The sequence below is a fragment of the Polypterus senegalus genome, chromosome 3, assembly GCF_016835505.1.
Source record: "Polypterus senegalus isolate Bchr_013 chromosome 3, ASM1683550v1, whole genome shotgun sequence".
Taxonomy (NCBI): domain Eukaryota; kingdom Metazoa; phylum Chordata; class Cladistia; order Polypteriformes; family Polypteridae; genus Polypterus; species Polypterus senegalus.
In genome coordinates, this window is record NC_053156.1 from 219,227,715 (window position 1) to 219,241,700 (window position 13,986).

A 13,986-nucleotide genomic window follows, 5' to 3' on the forward strand; every position below is an offset into this window, starting at 1 on the left:
AGGGTCCCAGTGATTTTCTCTTTGAAGTCCAGGCTGCCACCGAATGATTTAGGAGACCTCACTGGCAATGGCTCTGAACTTGTGCCCCCACTACAATTAGCTATCTAGCTTTGAATCATAACGTATAAATGTGACTGCCACTCCTGCCAGAAGCCTCATCAGACCAGTTTCTTGGGATCTGAGGTGCACCAACATGGACTGTGTCCCCTCAAGGCACTGGGTCATTCCAGGTCCCTCCTTGGCATGGAGGAGTGCCCTTATCTGCATTTGAATTCTTTCTCTTGGGTTCTGGCTATAGCCCATGGGGAGATTGCTCAACTGAAAGAATATGTTTTTCTTATACTCTGTTTTTTAATATTTCAACATATCACTTTAAAAACAATCATATTACACTACTGAAAAATAACATTATCAAGTATGCTTCCTTAAACCACAGTGCAATTTGGTTTATTTCACTAAATGCATAAATTAAATACTTTTGTTGAATGGTATGTACAATTTTAGGTCACAGAATCTATTTACTTTTGGGTTAATTAGACTTGTTGGCTGACATTTTGTATAGTCAGGAGTATATCAAATACGGCTCTAATGGTTTTGTAGAACACTTAGTGGGCTGACCGCTAAAGCGTCTGTAAAATAAATATGAACACTGATGACTTTTCTATGCTTTTAACAGCGGGAGGATCATGAGCAAACATGGCAGATTGTTTCAGCATTTGCATGACAATTTCAGGGAGGATTTCAAAACATGAGGTTTTCTTCTAGTACTGGATAATGTCATTTAAATAAAATAAGTACATCTAGCAATGGCTTATTAGAGAACAAGGTAGACATCAATTCAAATGCTATAACTGACTCCACAAGAAGTTATTTATTTAACCTACACATATTTAAACTTTCCACCCATCCGTCCATTCATTCATTTTAATAACCTGCCACGTCCAAAGGAGATCTGTGAGGAGACAAAACCCAGACATTAAGCTCAAGGCAGGACAAACTCATGCAGGCACTTCCACTCACTTTCTATTGCCCAATTCTTGAGACAACACTAAGAAAATCGTGGAAATTTTTAAAATTACAGATGACGATAGAATGCCAAGAGAAACGTCAACTGAACTTCAGGAGAATTTATTAACTTCACACAGAGATTGACCTGTTTGAAAATCAAGTCTGCTTCACTGGAGCTGTGAGGCAACACCTCAAACCACTGTGCTTTCAGGCTACTCTACTTAAATTGCTTATTTTGCAAATTGGGAGCTGTTCAGCTTTTGTGTGTACATTGGCTTAAAGATGATGAGCCACTGCTACTTTTTTCTACCTGTTTTTAGGTTGTGTGTTAAGCATGGATACTTCTCAAACACAGTAAATGAGGTGTTGCAGAGGTGTTGGATAATTAAACCCAAACCCGTGACCTTACTGACAGATCTGTAGGTACAGTTGACTGAATAAGTTGTCCATTAATAACAGTTAATGATGATGTCTGGAAATAATTATTTATTAAAATATATACATCCAAGACACTTACAGAACTGACTGAATTAACAGATGCATATGCCAACACATATACTGCTGAAAAAATTAAAGGAACACTTTTTAATCAGAGTATAGCATCAAGTCAATGGAACTTCTGGGATATTAATCTGGTCAGTTACATAGCAGAGGGGATTGTTAATCCGTTTCAGCTGCTTTGGTGTTAATGACATTGACATCAGGTACATTAGAGGGGCAGCAATGAGACAAGCTCCAAAACAGGAATGTTTTAACAGGTGGAGGTCACTGTCATTTTTCCTTCTTCATCTTTTCTGACTGTTTTTTTCTTTTGTGGTACATGTCATTATGTTAGAATTTGCTATTTCATATTCATAAAGTGGTACATTCATTCAGAAAGTATTCAGGCCTCTTCACTTTTTACGTGTTTCATAACTCTACCCACTATACAGAATTTGTTCCAGTTGATTGATAGATAGATAGTCATAAGACAAACAGCACAGATAAGAGGAGAATATTCTATTGGGCATCAATGGTGTGCCTCGGTGATCTGTGTTCAGACAGTTACTCTTTCTAATTTGTATTAAGAATAAAGACTTAGCAGAGTGGCACCCTGCTCAGGATTGGTTCCTGCCTTGTGCCCTGTGTTGGCTGGGATTGGCTCTGGCAGACCCCCGTGACCCTGTATTCGGATTCAGCGGGTTAGAAGATGGTTGGTGGTTGGTTGGTTGACTTAGCAGAGTTATAAAGATTATAAATGACACTAAAATGTAAGTAATATCATACATCAAACAGGCTTTAAAATCAATTTAAAAAGACATGGACAATCTACAAAACTGAGTGAACACTTGGTAAATGCAGTTTAAAATGAACATGTGCAAAGTGCTACGCACAGGTAAAAGAGTTGTTAATTATAAATAGATGGTGACACTGACCTAAACAAAGCAATCTCTGAAAAGAATTTAAGTCATTAAAAAAACAAATACAAGTATAGGTTACATTGTAAAAACATCTGAATTTCAATCATTAACATTCGGCTCTGATTGCGTATAACAGGGTAATGAGACTGCATTTGGAATACTGGTCACCATATTACAAACAAGGCACAGTGGCTATTTAAGCTGAGCAGAAAAGAGAAACCAAGTGTATTTTGGGACTAATGGATATGTTAACTCAGACAGTTAAAAAAAATGTAATTTATTTAGTTTTGAGCTGAGACTAATGCATGGAAACCAATTCAAATCCTTAGAAATGTCCAAGGCATTGATAAAACTGATCCTGTAGCATTCTTTCGGTGAATTAAGTACTGGAAGACACTGGTAGAAATGAACAGGAAGTGTATTTACAATGATATACCTCTTTGTACAATGGTTTGAGGGAACCTGCAACAAAATGATAATACAGTTAAAGAAGAAACCTTGACAACTTCTAAAATGCAACATGAACACTGGAACAGCTTGGTTAATAACAAAATTAACTAGCTTGATGAACTGAATGTCATCCTGTTGTTTCTGTAAAACCTCTTATCATAATCATTAACATTATTAAGAGTCTCTTATGCTTAAACAGTAGATAGATAGATATATAGATAGATCATCACTGAATATCTCTTAGCAAAAAGAAAAATGAAAGAAAAAGTTAACTGTCAATAGAAAGTAAAAGGAAAATTAGAACCTCATCGTTTTGGTTAACCATCCTTCATTGCACTATATAATAATAATAATAATAATAATAATAATAATAATAATAATAGTAATAAATAGACCTTGAACCGATCCGATCTTAAATTACTAGGTTGTGCGGTAGTGGTTACTAATTGCCATGCAGACGAGCAGAATGTGTTGTTGCTCAGCTCCCCTTTTAGGAACGTTCTTATTTTGTTGTGTGCAATACTCCTATTTAATTCAAAGAGAAATAACTTTTTATTAGATTTAAAAGAAGTGCAACTTGGCCACATAAATCTGTAATAAAAGTCAACATTAAAACGGTTATCAAAAAGTGTGAAAGAACGGACGGAGAAAAAGATGAACAACTCCAAAAACAGCATTGATTTTTTCACATTTGTAGGAATGTGCCTAAACATCAGAACATCAGACAACCACTTTTAATGTAATTGTTATACAGGCCAGCATCAGAGTTCTTACTTGAAATGAAAAAACCCATGGAACCATCATGTCACGTTCCTGCCTGGTCCTAGAGTTAATGAAAAATAGCCATTTAGCACAGCATCTAAGTTAAATTACCGGGCGCAGCTCACTACAGAGCCCAGCAGAAGGGCTTTCTGTCCGTGTTGTTAAACTAATTAAAGGGGCTGCAGATTCCCTCAGCTGCATCATATTAAAATAACAATCAGACTGATAATAATAATAATAAGCACAGAACACCAGAGGATGAAACGATGGAGAAAAAAGGAAGCCGTAGGGAAGCAGGCACCGAAGCTACTTTAAAAGCAGTAATTGTGTTGAACTGGCAAACCAGACTTGGAAGTTCCCGAGGTTTGATTGGCTGTTGTCCTGGCGACGGGGGAAGGGTGGGAAGCGTCGGGGCGGAGCCGAGTTCTGATTATAAACTACTTGAGAGGAACACTTTTTTTTTTTAAGTTGGAACAATTTACATTAAGTGTGAACAATATCGTCACTATAGCGGAGGGTACGATAGTGATCCGCGTCGTCTATTAGCTGCAGATTTCAAGGATGATTTGTTCATTTCGATAGATATTTTGTATCCACACGTATATTCAGTGCAGATATAGCAAGAGGGAGGGAGTGAGAGTGGGAGAGAGAGAGAGAGAGAGACTGTCACACTCACGGAGAGAAGGGCTGGCTGCAGAGAAAGAAGTGAGAGCAGCACTGAGGGACACGCAAACGCACTGCTGAGCTGCTGCCTCCGCTCTGGTAAGTACACCAAAACTGTTCTTGTTTCGCTATACTATTGCTTTTTCCAACAATATGGTAAAATCAGAAACATCTTGGCAGCAACCAGTCCTTTAAAAAATCAGCTGCGTCTGTTGGTGTTGTGCAAGACAGCCGATCTTACTTCAAGGTAAGAGTCACTGTATGACATCTGGACTGCTGCCTGATTGACAGTGCAGCTTTTAACACATGTCAGTGGTGTGGAAAGTTGGGGCTTCAGGGTCATTACCACGTGACATTCGAGATGTGGCATCAAATAGTTGACAGTACAGCAGGTATCATTAGCAGAGCTAATAAATCTGCTGAGAGAAATCTAGATGGAAATGGCATGACTTGGGTGTTATGGATGCAAGTTCAAGTGACTTAGTTTGAAAAAGCCTGATGAGCAGCTTTGTTAGATCAACAGGGCATGAGTGGAATGTGTGTGAAGCAGGGATTTGGAAAGCCCACCAATTAGTGACCTGACGAGTTTTACAGAATCGTGGATTTCATGGATCAGTGATTAGACTGATGTAATATAGTGTGGGAGATTGAGCCTTGGCAGCTCAGTTGGGAGTGATATGATGTGTGATGCAGGAATCTGGGTCTAAGTGGCTCAGTGAGAAGACTCAATGAAACTTGAATGTGGGAAATGGGTGTCATATAAGCCAAGAAGTGAGACTTGATTTGCTATTTCAAATGTAGGTGTCAAGTGGTACTGTGATAAGAGTCGGACAGGGTGATGTGGGAGATTGGAGGCTTGAAGGCTCTGAGGGGAGAGACTTAATAGGTGGTACTGGTGTAATAAGGTAGATGTCTAACTGAGGACACTCGTACAACATGGCAAAAGCAATGAGCATTCTAGAGGCCGAACTTTGACTAATATAAAATAATGTGGAAAATCTTGACTTTGGTGGTTCAGTGTGGGAAGTGGGAGTCTATTCAGCTTACTGTGAAGTTTTTAGTGCTTTTCTGGGTCAGTGATCAAACTGAAACAGCATGGTGTAGGGCATTGTGTGGTTCAATGATTTACTGTACAGTACAGACTTGAAATGTGACAGTATGGGAATATGATTGATGCAATATGGATTAAGAGAACAGAATGAAGATTAAGCACAAAGAGAGTGCTTAGAATGTGTGGGTTTAGATGTGGGTTTTAATAGGAGAAAATAAGGTGGGAGAAAATTGAGCTGTTGTAATTGAAAATTCAGCAGTGAAGATAACAACAGGTAGTGAGGATAACTAGAATAAGTGTAAAAGATTCTTGTCACTTAATGTCATTGGGTGACAAGAACCCATATGTGGAAAGTTCTGGGCATGTGGAGTCTACTCCAATGGGACATCTTTCTGAAGGGCTTAAGTTGAGAAATAGTAATTTACTTCTCTTGTTGTTGCTGGTTATCATATGCAATGAAAATCCTTGCTTTGGTTGTGTCTTGAACTGCATTCTGAATACTCTGGCAACAATTCTGCAGATGGGAGCATATGTTTAATCACTGGATATCACTGACCTCCGATGAATGGAGTATTACCATGTTAGTTGTAATTTAGATACTTTATTTTTAAGTGGTGTGCCACCCAGTGGTACACTGCTGTAACTATTCTTTTCTAGCCTTACTGTCTGTTTCAATTACAGAACACATAGATACTAGGATCTCATCCAGAGGTTTCAACTGCCAAGTATCGTATCCTGGTGGGATAGCCTCTGCCCTCTGTTACCCTGAACAGGATTAAGTGAGTTTAAAAAAATAATGGCTAAATGAGTGAATGAAAACTCAAATAATTTGTCAAATTCTTTAGATCATTCTCCCTGGAATTCAGTAGAATTGGCTTCTTCAGAATAATGGAGAGATAAAAGATTTGGAGCAATAGTATTTAATATGAAACTTCCACCCCAGATAAAGCAAGGTGGGTGGTTCCTAAAAATTATAAAAATCACAAATAGCATTATCTCAGTTTCTTTCATTTTCATAAAAAGGAAAATAGAGAAATAATGGGGATTTGGCTGGCAATGTGCAAAAACCAGGAGTTACAATGGTTCCATTTTTTTTTTATACGGTGTCCTGAAATTTAAAAAGAGGCTTTTGAAGCATAAACCATTTAAATACAAATGCTGGTGCAAATCTTTCTATGCATTTGAAGTTATACTGTTTCTCAAAGTTGTTCAAAGCTCATCTTGCACTATGCAAGTACTCTGCACTTCTCCGTTTTACTACTGCTTCAATACCTTCTTAGCGGACAACACTGCTGGTATAAACAGAGATGTGAATTGAAAGTAATGACACATAGATATGTCCAGTGGTAGCTGGCTTCAACATTTCTGTGCTTTTATCGTCATTTATTTTGGAACTGTCCAAAGTAACAAACAAAGCAAACTTAATGAAATGCCTGATCTAACTGTAGGTATATATGTCATTGCATGATCTACTGACAGTTTCACCTCCATCAGTCAGCATGTTTTACCAGAATCCATGATGATGCTTTGAATATTTTGGATGCATAACTTGGATTTTTTTTTTAAGTTTGTAAGGTCATTTTTATCATGTGTAAAGAGTAAAGAGAAACTTTTATTTTCATGTGTTAATTGATATGCAGTACACCGCCACTCTCTGGGTGTCATTATTAGTCAGTATGACTGCCTTATCACAAGTCCTCTGTCTTCCATATCTAAATAATTGTAGTAATTGTTTCAAAACCTTTGATGGCTTTGCTCAAACAAATTTTTAATGTAATGCTTAAGTCTGCTAGTCTGCATGTGTGGGCTATAGTGTGCAGAAGATATATAATGAATGTATTTGTTTGCTAAACCTGTTTTTTCCATGTTAGTGTTGCAGGAGGGCTGAATCCTATCTCGGAAGAATAAGGCTTAGGGTAGGAAATAAACCTGTATAGGAAACAAGTTCATCATAAGGCCCAGTCATGTTCACATGGGCGCAGGGCCACTTTAGAGTCAACAAACCTCCTAACCCACACATCTTTTGGGATGTGGAAGAAAAACTGTCCCTTAATTGTGACATCTTAATAATGACTATTTCAGAAGTTAACATTTTGTCAAGATCAGTCTCAAACTGCGAGAGTTTGAATTAATAGTGGGCTTTGTAAAATGAAGAAGAGTGATTCTGGAGATCTAAAATGGGCAGTTTGTCTTTTGCTGGGTGGCTAGTTCACTATGAGAAAAGAAGTGGAATCCTGACTATACGCAGGTTTGTTATGCACATTTTTATATATATACAATAATCCCTCCTCCATCGCTGGGGTTGCATTCCAGAACCCCCCAAGATAGATGAAAATCCGTGAAGTAGAAACCATATGTTTGTATGGTTATTTTGATATATTTTAAGCCTTTATAAACTCTCCCACACTGTTAACATTATTAGAGCCCTCTAGACATGAAATAACACCATTTAGTCAAAAGTTTAAACTGTGCTCCATGAAAAGAGAGAGATGACAGTTCTTTCTCACAATTAAAAGAATGCAAACGTATCTTCCTCTTCAAAGAATGCGTGTCAGAAGCAGAGAATGTCGGAGAGAGAGAGCGCGTGTGACAGAAAAGCAAACAATCAAAAAATCAATACGTGCTTTTGGGCTTTTAAGTATGCCGAAGCACCGCGATAAAGCGGCATTTTTTAGAGGAGTGTCCGTATCTTCTAAGCAAACAGCCCCTCTGCTCACAGCCCCTCCGTCAGGCGCAGAGAATGTCAGAGAGGGTGAGAGAGAGAGAAAAGCAAACAATCGAGCACCGCACGGGAAGTATATCTTATATCATTGAGGAGTTTTAGTTAATATGTAATGCATGCTCTGATTGGGTAGCTTCTAAGCCATCCGCCAATAGCATCCCTTGTATGAAATCAACTGGGCAAACAAACTGAGGAAGCATGTACCATAAATGAAAAGACCCATTGTCCGCAGAAATCCGTGAACCAGCGAAAAATCCATGATATATATTTAGATATGCTTACATTTAAAATCCGCGATAGAGTGAAGCCGCGAAAGTCGAAGCGCGATATAGCGAGGGATTACTGTATACTGTATATGCGTGTGTCGGAAAAAACTCAAACCTGAGAAACAGATTTTGATTTATCTCCATATCTTATACACAGTTTTGTCTCTTGGCAAAAATACTAGACTTAAAAGTACAGGCTGCATCAGTTAGGTGAGCTGAGCCTTTCTTAGAAAGATTGGGCATAAGGCAGGAACCAACACCTGAACAGTACACTTGGAAATTGCAGGTTAATTATACAGTATGTGTATATTGTGCATATGTGTATCTTATGTATATATTAACAGTACGTGCATGTGTACATATACTAGCTGTGTAAGCCCGTGCTGTAAAAGCCCAGGGTCCTATAAACTATTGAAATCGTCAGAAAAAATTGAAATGTAGAGATGTCGGGCAATTGAAAGGAAATACTCTGGGCGTCTCTCTCCTAGGATGATTCGTTTAGCCAACATGCTCGTATTGTTTATGCATTAGCGGCGGGAGGAAAAGTAAAAGGGATACTGTTTTGCCGATGTTAGCGGCTAAGCGACTTTGTCTTCTGAGGTTTCATTTTGCTGATGTGCTGGCCCAGCTTTTGTTATTAGCAGCTAAGCGAGTTTTCTGTTTCCTCTAATGTAGAGCCCTTACCCTGACTCCACCTCTTACTTCCGGGCTGGACAGACGCACACACTTCCACACGTAGATGAGAGAGTAGGAGGGGATGGGGGGTGCATGTGAAGTATTGGGTTATCAACCAGACAAGCTGCTATTTAATGAAACTCAAAAAGGAAGTAAATTAAAATACAATGATGGCCTCGGCTAAAGTTCAAACGCATTATAAGGTAGCTACTAAGCTGAGCTCCATCTCTCTGGAGTTCTGGTTTCAAAGTGAAATCTCTACCAGCGGTATGGTGATGTACTGTATATGTAGGGGATTCTTCTGGAAGGGGAGGGATGTGCAGGTCTGGAGGTGAGGTGAGGTTATATCCCTGGAGTTGCCCGTAAATGAAAAGGGAGAAGCAGTTAGAAACAATGTGCCTTTTTGAACTGGAGTGGAACTGCTTACCCTACAAGAGCCTTGAACATGTGACAGTATATATTTTTATTTTCAAAGATCTTCAAGAAGGTATTTACCATCACCATGTATTTGAAGGTTCTACTGTATGTTAGGTATTGACTGACATTTCCATAAAGTTTGACCCCTTCAGAACAATAGAATCATTTTGACGAGAACTGGTCATTCAGTCCAACAAAGCTCATCGATCTTATTTACTCAGTTTTACCAAAATAACATCAAATTTACTTTTGAAGGTTCCTAAAATTTTACTATCCACCACACAACTTGTTTAACTTATTTAAATTCTTTTCTTGGGAGTTTTAAATGTGGTTCTGGATACATAACTCTAGAAGAGACTTGTAAGCACTAGAAGATCCATCAAGTGTCCCAAATCCTATATTTAGCTCTTTTTTTTTAATACTGCAAATATACCTGTTGTAAGAATCTAGAGCATTGATTCTCATTTTTTGAGTCTTCATGTGACTGCAGGTTTTTAGTCCAACTAATTTTACAATCAGTAAGCCATTTTACTACTAACTAATCTAATTTATTTAGAGGACCTTTTTTCTGTTATTTTGCATTCAGAAATGTTATAAATATTTGTATGTTTGCTATAGATTTAAATGCTTAAATCTCTTTTGTCTTTTCTGTGTATTTTGCTTCCCTAATTGTATCCTGATAATAACTAAAAATAAGCTGAGCAAACATCTGGTTAAACAGCACTGAGTGCTGAAAAGCTGCAACTACATCATTGTCAGACCACTAATGTGCTTAAAAGTGGATGACAAATTAAAGAACCAAAACACTTGGAAAAGCAGAATGAAAATTGGGATGTTGATGACAACCTTCAAAAACAACTTAACCGCGTATCCTCAATTGTAATATCCTATGAGGTCCTAGAAACTATTGAAATCATCAGAAAAAAATGGAAATGTAGAGATGTCAGGTAATTGAAAGGTTTCGTTTTGCCAACACGCTCACCTCGCTTGTGTATTAGTGGTGGGAGGAAAATTAAAAAGGGATAACATTTTGGCGATGTTAGCGGCTAAATAATTTTGTCTTTCCTGTGAAGTTTTGTTTTGCTAATGTGCTCGCCCCACTTGTGTTATTAGCGTCTAAGCAAGTTTTCTGTTTCCTCAGAGGTGGAGCCCTAACCCCGACTCCACCTCATTTCTGGGCCAGACAAACACACACACTTCCACGTATAAATGTTTATATATAATATAATGCTTGGTACATTTAATAAATGTACCAAGCTTATTATAACGTATATATTGACCTTGAAACAGCTTTGTATATTAGGCTTGGAGTCCAATAAAAAACAGATTTTGGTAAAAAAACAAAAAAAAAAATCTGCAGCCACATTGGGTCCCCAGGACTGAGTTTAGGTACCACTGCTCCAGATGCTTGAGGAGTGTTTTTGAAATACCAGTTCTCCACTACCAAAACATGTGTGGGATTTGTTAATCTTTCACCCATTTTAGATTGGTCACTAGTAGCTGAGCAAAACAAACACGATTTCCTTTTCCAATTTCCTAAACATAATCAGCTTGCCTGAATTAATATTTCCTTCATTCTCGACAGACAAGCTATGCAGGTTGCTCTGAGAATTTTTTTTTTTTTAGAGTGACATTAGAGCTGAACTAACCAATCTTAACTGTTGTGTTCTTGCCTTATAGTAACAGCATTCTTTTATTTTATGTCTCTGCCGGCCTCAAAAAAACTGCCAAAAATGTGTAAAGCTGCTGTTGTAAGAGGAATGCGGCTCTGCTTAAGTGTCCATTGATTGGGATGTTTTGTAGATGCAAGATCTTCATGCTGAATTCATGAAATATTAATAACCTTGTCTTATTTCTTGTACACAAATTACCTTTGCTTTGCACTGTCTCATTCAGAGCTGCTCTGATTTTATCCGGTGAACAAGGCACAAAATAATAAAAAAAAAAAAATACAAGTGAAGTAGCTTGAGGTTCTACCTTAGACAGGTACCTTGCATGTCTATACTGTAGTGGAGTTGTCAAAAAACAAGTTTCGAACAAAAAAAAAAAAGCAAAACAAAATCCAAAATTATTTTAGTGATATTTGAGATGGCTAAAAACAGAAAGAATCAGGTGAAATATTTCACAGTATGTTTCTATAGCAACTAGTTTAGTGTGAAAGTTTGCTTATAACTAATGTGCACGTGCACATTTTTTGAGCATGTAAGTAGGTCACAAATATAGATTTGTGCCTGCCATTGTGGCTGATTCCGTAAATGATCATTTGAAGAATGTACTCCTCTCCTTAGAGTTTCTAAACATTAATGGCCCTAACTCTGATTCTGCCTTTATGACCCAATACTGTCTGACTTCTTTGTGTCTTGCATTTGGCATGAAGAGGCTCCTAGGTGAAATGTGAAATGTGTTCTCCCTCTGGTGTAGTTCTGATTAGGACCTTAGGTGACTCTTAGACAATCTTCTCTCTACCCTGTGCCTTTTAAAAAGTCTATATATCATTTGGGCATTCCTGATTTATATGGATCTATTCAATGCACCACTTTGTATCATTAAGATGACCGGTGTCATCTCACCTTCTTGTTTGCCTATATATAAAAAAGCGTTTCTAACACTTGGGGTCGCTCTGTACTACTAATCCTTCTGTGTGTATTCTTTAAAAGAAGTCTGTAAAGTTCAAGTTAGGTCACCTTAAACCTCTCTCCTTATCTCCTGGGTTTTTTTTTTGGATGTGGCTTCTTTACTCCAAGGTGGTCCTCGGTCATCTTTGAGGATGTCTCATTACCTTGAATCATTTCTGATGTCACTATATAATAGGAGGTTTTCACCGGCATCTTGTTTCTATCAGAAGTAGGCCTGGAAAACCAAAAAGCTTTCATTATAATGACTGATTAAGTGAGATGCTGAGCATGACTTTCATCTGTCAGTACTAAAAGAGGCCATGTGACATCAGGAGGTGGTCATGCCAGCCCATCCCTGACTTTATGTAACCCTCAGAATATCTAACTTGCTGTAAACCATACTAATGCACACTTCACTATTACAACAGAAAGAAATGGGTAACGTCTGACAGACGTAGATCAACATCTGTTGTATGTGCTGTTATGGTGGTCAGGCTTACAAGTATTGTAGATTTGCTTGTTCCGGTGCTTGGTTTTTTGGCATGATGTTTTCACTCTTATAACAGCTGGTTTCCTACAAAGAATAGAAATGAATAAGCACCCATTTTTGCTTCACTCTCCTACAGTCAAAGAAGCAGACAGAAGAGGTTAGGAAACATCAGACAACAGCATTATTCATGCCTGGCTGCTTGCCCCCAGGGTTGCTTAGCTGAGTATTTGTAAACAGGATGAATAGGACAGAGCAGGAAGAAAGAGCAATGGTAGTAATTTATCAAGTGGTTTGACTTTCCCCAAACAGAGAGGTCTGACCATCATCCTGCTGATCTGCTTAGAAGTATCGTACAGTTTATTGGTATAAAGTGTGTAAATAGAGTTTCCAAACCTTGTATATTTTCAGAATATTTTCCATTGTTTCACTTGTACCTATCTTACATAATCAGGCAGTGCCCTACAGCCCTTCTAAATTTAGTTTTGAGACAAATTGGAAATGCAAAACTACCACATCACTGGTTTATTATTGCCTTCACACTCATTTGCTCTTAAAGCAAATGGTTTTAATCTGGATCATAGGGCATGTGGACAAACCACTACAGGGCTCTGCATTGGCCATAGGCTAAGCAGACAAAGACTGCCAATAGGGTACTACTACCAGTGTGCAAAGACCACACCCTGAAGTGTGTTTTTCTTGCACTCACATGACCGGTGTCAAATAGTGCTGATGATTTTCGCTTTGACTTTAGTGATAAGAATTTCAGATGTGTCTGCTCTGAACAGTGACCTCTTAGAATGGTGAAATAAAAACTTGACATGTGAAACTATTCGGCATTACCCTTTAATCTTTTAAAGCACAAGAGTAGGGGAAATTTGCTGGCCTGTGGTCAGATTGTGCACTGGATAACCAAAACTTTAATATAACAATATATAGTGTCTTGAAATAGTATGCAGCCCCTAAAATGTTTTCCTGTTGTAGCGTCCTGGCTGGTGTAAAGCTCAGAGGGAAAGTGATTGTTGGGCCGAGCTGGGAGGGCAGAGAATGGCATGGTGGACTGATGTTGGGGATATGATTAACAGTAAAGGGGGGGGGAAAAGGAGCAGCGCGGGGAACGGTGGCATTTCTGGATGGTTTGAGGCACAGCTAAGAAGGGGGGGAGTTGTTGAGTTGGGTATGGGTGGTGGGTTATGGTAGTGGAAACGGAAATTTGTTTTTGGTCCATTGACAGCATCTCTCAGGGCCATTACAATGAGAAATACATAGATAATTGTAAATAGTTCAAGTTCAAAGTTGTTCATTATGCTAAATGTAAATAGTTCCAGTTTGAAGTCATGCATTTTGCTTTTATATTTGCATATTTTTATTTTTTACTGTTCTGTTTGACTAAACTGTTCTGCAATCCCTTCTTTGTCCTGCTGTGTTTTTTCTTTTTCGAACCTGTTAGTTAGGTCACTACATTTATTT

The 13,986-nt window shown here is 38.2% G+C and overlaps 1 protein-coding gene across 3 annotated transcripts in view; it reads left to right on the forward strand.

Moving 5' to 3' along the window:
- The first annotated feature begins 4,062 nt into the window (after window positions 1-4,062).
- cdk18 (cyclin dependent kinase 18) overlaps window positions 4,063-13,986 on the forward strand; it is a 324,367-nt gene continuing 314,443 nt past the window's right edge. Inside the window, exon 1 of one of the 3 annotated variants that reach the window (XM_039748505.1) lies at window positions 4,063-4,382. The gene's annotated coding sequence lies outside the window, so the exon portion shown is untranslated. Of the gene's footprint in view, window positions 4,383-6,037; window positions 6,114-13,986 lie in introns of those variants that run through there. The other 2 variants (XM_039748503.1, XM_039748504.1) reach the window with 2 other exon arrangements.